This window comes from Phyllostomus hastatus, unplaced genomic scaffold (assembly GCF_019186645.2).
Source record: "Phyllostomus hastatus isolate PE091 unplaced genomic scaffold, TTU_PhHast_1.1 phas_contig_58, whole genome shotgun sequence".
Taxonomy (NCBI): Eukaryota; Metazoa; Chordata; class Mammalia; order Chiroptera; family Phyllostomidae; genus Phyllostomus; species Phyllostomus hastatus.
The window spans coordinates 21,602,264-21,608,486 of NW_025333916.1; the positions used below are offsets into that span (position 1 = coordinate 21,602,264).

General features: G+C 45.1%; 1 long non-coding RNA gene across 1 annotated transcript; it reads left to right on the plus strand.

The window, feature by feature from the left end:
* The first annotated feature begins 253 nt into the window (after window positions 1–253).
* Window positions 254–5,221, plus strand: LOC123824835. Its single transcript, XR_006786769.1, has 4 exons — window positions 254–500; window positions 1,069–1,194; window positions 3,821–3,934; window positions 4,963–5,221. It is a non-coding gene; the product is annotated as an uncharacterized LOC123824835 (long non-coding RNA).
* The last annotated feature ends 1,002 nt before the right edge of the window (window positions 5,222–6,223 follow it).

Consider the following 6,223-nt stretch of genomic DNA (forward strand, 5'->3'; position numbering starts at 1 on the left):
AATGAGCTACAGGAGGCACCATCTGCCCTGAAGGGAGGGAAGGCTTTGCTGCATTTAGGGACGGGAAGTGCAATCCTTTACTTCCTAGGGTGCCAGAACAAGAGAGTTGCCTGGTAGGCTGGAGCCTAATTCCCCAGCTCCTCCTGCTTTTTTTTGTCCAGGGCAGAGGGTTGGGGGGAGGGAGTTGAGGACATGAGGATGGTGTTTTTGAAAACAAGGGGGATTGCTGAAGGGTTACAACAGAGGAATAGGTCAAACAAAGGGTCACTGCCCTGCTGGGAGGACATGATGCTGGACTTGTGGGCTGAGCTGGGGAGCTGATTGCAGGGGTGCATCCTGCTCCTCCAGCCCATTTCCAAGGAACAGCTTTAGCTGCCTCTTAACTCATCTCTACCGAGGACCCAGAAGGGGAAAAACAGGGCAGGTTTGCAGCAGCCACATCTGATGTTTTGCAAGTCTTATTTGGAAAAGAGTATGGATGATCCTTGCCTATGAAAACTGTAAGTAAATACAGAATATTGTGGATAGATTTTTTTTTCTTGTTCACCTGTTTATTACAAAGGATATAACTCAGGGCAGCTGGAAGGAAGAGATGCACAGGCAGGGAATGGAGAAGGGCGCGCAGCTCCCACGTCCTCTCTGAGTGCACCACTCTCCAGGACCTCCGCGGGTTCACCAACCTGGACCCTCCACTGATAGGTTCTTTTAGAGAATTTGGGAAGTCCAGTGTTCTGTCATGTAAATGTTCCCCCATATTATCCTTTACATTATTGCTCTGAGAAGGGCATTTTGGTGAAATAGGAGAACAGACCATAAGTTTCCCTTTTCTGGGGCTCTGAGCAAATTTTGCCAAAGCCCCATCTTTCAGAAAAGTGATTTATAGGGAAGCTGAACTTTGTATTCAGAAGGGTAGATTGTATGGGCTAAAAGACTAGCATAGGAGACAAGGGAAGGGATCACAAGGAAGCTCTGAATGTTAAGGGAGGGTCCGGGGGTGAGGAGTATGTGCATATGTGAATGCCCACATGTGTGTGCAAACCTCCCTTCTGAACCAATGAATTCCCATAGGTTTCCTCAGGACCCATAAGTTACCCATTTCCAGGGGCAATATGAAGAACAACGGATGATTGCAGCAAGGAAATCTGAAAGCATGAAGTCTTACTGTATGATTATCTTCTACAAGAAGAGTCAGATGTAAGAAAACAAAACAAAACATCCTCTCCCTCCCCACCCCCAAGCAAAGAGCTCATACTGGCTCCTCCTGAGCTGAGCTGTTCTTAGGTTTCCTTGTGTAAACTAGGCTCTCATTTTGCATAACTATCTTAGAATCAACTGTGTTAGAAATTGTAAGTATTTTTGGGCAGTGTGCCCAAGGGGTTGGAGCCAGGACTGATCTTTATGTTAGCAGGCAGAGCACCTGCCTGAGAAATCTGGGAATACAGGTTTTCTTCCCACGACGCCTTCTCCATGTGAATTAATCTATTAGCCGGTATGTCAGTTTATTTAAGGACATGTGCACTGACAATCGGCTTCCGACTGTATAATATGGTCTTGGGGGAGAAAATGATTAATTGCCTGCTTTAAAAAGTATGTGTGTGTGCACATTGTATTCAGTAACAGTCACTATTCGTATGTGCACATCTACAAAACTAAAGGCAAATGGTCACTAAGAAATTGGTAGGTGTGAATGAACAAATTGTCTGAACATTTGTGCCTCTTTCATGGACATCAGAGTCAAGAGAATCTCAGTTCTTGCTTAATACATTACTATTTTCAAATATAAAACAGGAAATAATTCACAATGGCATGTATTTCTAACCCTTGAGTATGAAATTTCTGGTGAAACATACCTTCTTAAAGAGAAACTGAGGGCTTTAGATATTTTAACTAGGTCTTTAGTGTAACAAACTTTTTTTTGGCTCTGCCTATATTTTACTTCTGAAAGGCTGTAAGTGGTAGTAAACTCTTCATCCAATGTGATAAGAATGCAGAGGCCACTTGGTAGAAATCCAGAATAACAGGCCAGATAATATGATTTCCCATAACCCTAACCCTGACAATCATTAAGTGTCTAAAGCCTTGTGCTAAGTGCATACACACATTACCTTATTCAATTACTGTCCTTTTCTAGTTGCTGGTGATGAGGAGGCTTGTTACAATTCACAAAAATTCCCAGGCCATTGATTCAGAGGCTCTGGAGTGGGCAAGCCTGGGGCTATGGTGTTGATGAAATTGGCAGCAGGAGAGTCAGGACTGGAGAATGTTGCTGAGACAAAGAGGGTGGATGGGAAGCTGGAAAGGAAGGGAAGCCAACTAAAGACTTCAAATGGAAGAAGGCAGTGACACAAAATGCAGGAATGTAAAAGTCATCAGACTCCCTGCAAAGGGGCAAGGAAAACAGGAATGAGAAACAGCCCATAGACTAGGTGATTAGGAAATAATCCAACATCAAAAAGGCGGATCCAAGGGTCAGTTGGCAACAGAAATGAGTTTGCAGAGGGATAAGGACTGGGCTATTACAAGTCTAGTGATAAAGGGAAGCAGAGTTACAGGATGAGATAGCAGTTCCAGAGGGTAGCACAGTAGTACATTATTTTTTCTTTCCTTTTTTAATGGAAAAACCTGAACGTTCTTTCAGTCATTCAGCAAACATTTACTGGATGTCTACTAAGTACCAGGAATTGTGGTTTGTGCTGGGGATTTAGAGTAAACTCATTCAGTCTCTGCTCCTAAAGAGCTCTCTGCTCCTGAAGAGCTCTCCGTCTGAATTTTTTTGAGGAAGACAGAGAGGTGGACAGAAAATGCTAACGTTGAACATTAAGAGCTCTGAGGGAGGGAAGCCTGGGATCTTGCCCCACGGAGCAAGGGGTACTATATTAACCTTTACTGGGAAGGGTGGGGGGCTGGGAACACCATCACAGTGGTCCATGCTGAGCTGGGCTTTGAGAGATGATTAGGAGTTCCCCAGGTGAAGGATGGAGGATGGCCTTGAAGGCAGAGCAAACAGTGGATCAAAGGGATGGAGAATCTTACTGAGTTGTATGGCGGCAGCAGAGAGCACAGCAAGTACAGCATTGAGGCTGGAGACAGCTTATGAATTTCATACCATGCCAGGAACTTTGGGTTTTAACATGTGAGTAGATCAAGGGGAAGCAGCCCTTGATAGGAGAGGAGCGTAGCCTGACTGAGAAAGGCACGAATGCTGCTCTACGCGACTGGGACTCTGCAGGTTTGCGCATGTCAGTGAATAGGGTAGGAACCCGGGCCAGAGTGTAGTCCTTCCTGACTGACTCACTCGCTCTCAAAGAAAGGGGTCCCTGGCCCGATTCCAAGCCCCGAACCCCAAACCCCGAAGTCTGGCCCTAGCCCTAAGCCTAACTGCCATGACCAGTGCGGAGTGGGGGCTCCTGAGTAGGGTGGACGGGAGGTGAAGAAAAGATACAGACACAGACAATTTAAGGAAAAGCGGGGACCAGGTGGGACATTGTCCTCTGATGGAGAGACAATGAGCACTGAACATGGTCTCCGAGTTCATTTCATAGGGGTTGGTGAATGAAGCTCACGGACATCTTGCAAACTTAGGGAGATGCTGCAGGCTCAGACTGTTCCATTCCCAGGCTATCTAACTGATACATGTGTGTCCTGCAAAAGTAACAGTCATATTATGCTGAAGCTTGCGGTTAACTCCTTCTTGACCCCTACGGGTTCCGACTGTACGAGGCAAGCCTTCACAGTCTTGCACACCTAACCCTAGCCCTGGCCCTAACCTGGGTTGGGGTGTAGTCCTTCCTGACTCACTTACTCGCACGCCCTCTTACAGGTTCTAGCCACTGCAGAGCAGTAAGAGGGCAACTCAGCGATTGAATCATGCAAGATCATGCTCGAGGGACCGGGAAGTCTCGCGAGAAGAGAGGATGACGTGAGCTGTAAGAGGGTGAGTTAGTGATCAGGTCCAGGAGGTCACCCTCGAGCTGGGGGGGGAATGGGAAGTCTCGCGAGAGGAGAAGATAAGACGGAGCTGTAGGAGGGCGGGAGGGATAACTGAGGGTCTGGGAGAGAAACTGAGGCAAGGTGCCGGTGATTTCGAGGTGGGGAGGAGGAACGTGGAGGCGGTTGGCCGGGGCTGTCCTTGGTTTCCTTTGTACAGTAGTTGCTGAGGCCATCTGGCTGTGAGGGAGCGACTGGGAGGGGCGAGGATGTCTGGAGGAACTGCTCTGGGGAATTCTAGAGAGAAATAAAAGGATTGCCATATTGTCATTATTTGAGATTCACAAAGACTTTCATCAGATATGTAACTGATTCTCACTGACACCATCGCCCCTACATCTGTTGTTCTGCTTTTAAATGAAGTGTGATCTTTCTTTCCAATATCCATTTTCTGCAAAGATATCAAGTGCCAGAGGTCTGGCCGTTCTGAACGGGAGCCAAGGTATATTGGTTACATATTCTCTGTCGTCTTGTTGAAACTTGTTTATATTTCTCAGAGTGCAACATCAACCAACAGGAAGGACTTTTCAGGGAACCCCGTTATTGCTATTGGTGGGAGGATTTTCAGGGGAAGAAAAATCGGGACAAGTATTTAAACTTCCTGAGTTTCTAAAAGTGAATTCCTACCATTTTTTTTTCTTCTCAAAGAGAAGAATGACGTGGGAAATGTTGCTTGGCCGGTGCCGCGAGCACCGGATCTGGAGTTCCGAGCTGAGGTTTTTGTCCAGGTTGGCCCATTAATAACCTGTGTGACTGCGGGCAAACTTTGTTCTTGGTTCCAGCTGGATTACACCTTGTCTCGTTTTCCCCTCACACACCGCAATTATAGAAATACCACAATAGATCTATCAGAAAACTTACGGCCTTCAATTCATGATTTTATACGTACAAATAAACAGTTTCAGGAAACAGTTCTAAATTCTATTCCTATGACTAATTTATAAAATGAAATTGACTACTGTATGTTTTTATCAGTTTGCGACAAGTCGAGTCTGCTCAGGGGAGCAGTTTCCCTTTTCCACAAGGGAAAAGGAGCAATGAGACCAGAATATGAGGAAATCCCCGTGTGGAGACTGAGAGTGCCTTGGAGGAGCGTTTGGGAGAAACTCTCCATGATCAAAGCGCATGGACTTCGCAGAGGATGTCTGATGTTTGCTGATTTTATCCACAATGATTTTGACAATTGATTTAGATGACTTGTGGCATGTTTTCAAATAAAAGAAAATTTGTGTGACTTCTTTCTTTCTCCCAGGGGAAAAAAAAGATGATGAAGGGAAAAAATGAGGATAGTTTTTTTATTCATGAGGAAAATAATGATATGACCTACTCATGCAAAGAATTTTAGTTTTTAGGGATTAATTTCATGGTAGACAGATTAATGTTCCTCCCCTCACCTACCCATATCCTGATCCCTGGATCCTGTGAAGATGTTACTTTGCATGGCAAAGGGATTCTGCAGATGTGATTAAGTTAAGGATCCTTAGATCAGAGATTATTCTGGATTTTCCAGATAGGCCCAATATAATCACAAGGTCCTCAAAAGAGGAAGGCAGGAGTGTCAGAGTTGAAATTCTGACAAAGGAAGCAGAGGTCAGAGTGATGCCGCTGATGGAAGGGGTCATGAGCCAGAGAAGCAGTTGGCCTCCAGAAACTGAAGAAGGCAAGGAATGGATTCTGCACTAGAGCCTTCAGAGGGGTTGCAGCCCTGCCAACACCTCGATTTTAGCCCCTTATGGTCCATTTTTGGACTTCTGATCTCCAGTGTTCTAAGGCGATAAAGTAGTGTTTTAAGCAACTAAATTTGGAGTAACTTGTTACAGCAGCACTTGCAAACTGATACAAACCTGTTGAGTGATCTTGCATTCAAACAAGATGAAACTTGTTTGAGTGATACTCCCCTTGGTTATAAACTCCTCTGTGTGCCCTTAATGCACTCCATATTTCTTTCTTTCATAGCCCTGGTTACTTTCTTCTATAATTGCCTTTAAAATTATTTGTCTCCTTGTTAGATGTGAACTCCCTGAAGGTAGGGAACTGTCTTATTCCCATTTGAGTTTCAGCTGTAGGTGCCATGCCTTGCATGAAGTAAAGAAACACTGCCACTAGCTGGGTGAACTAGTGATATCAATACCAGATGGGAACATTCAGATGGATCAAAGGGGGTCTTTGGTGTCTGCCATTTCTGTCTTGGTAATATCTGGCATTACCCTTTGATGATACAACTGAAGGTGAAAAT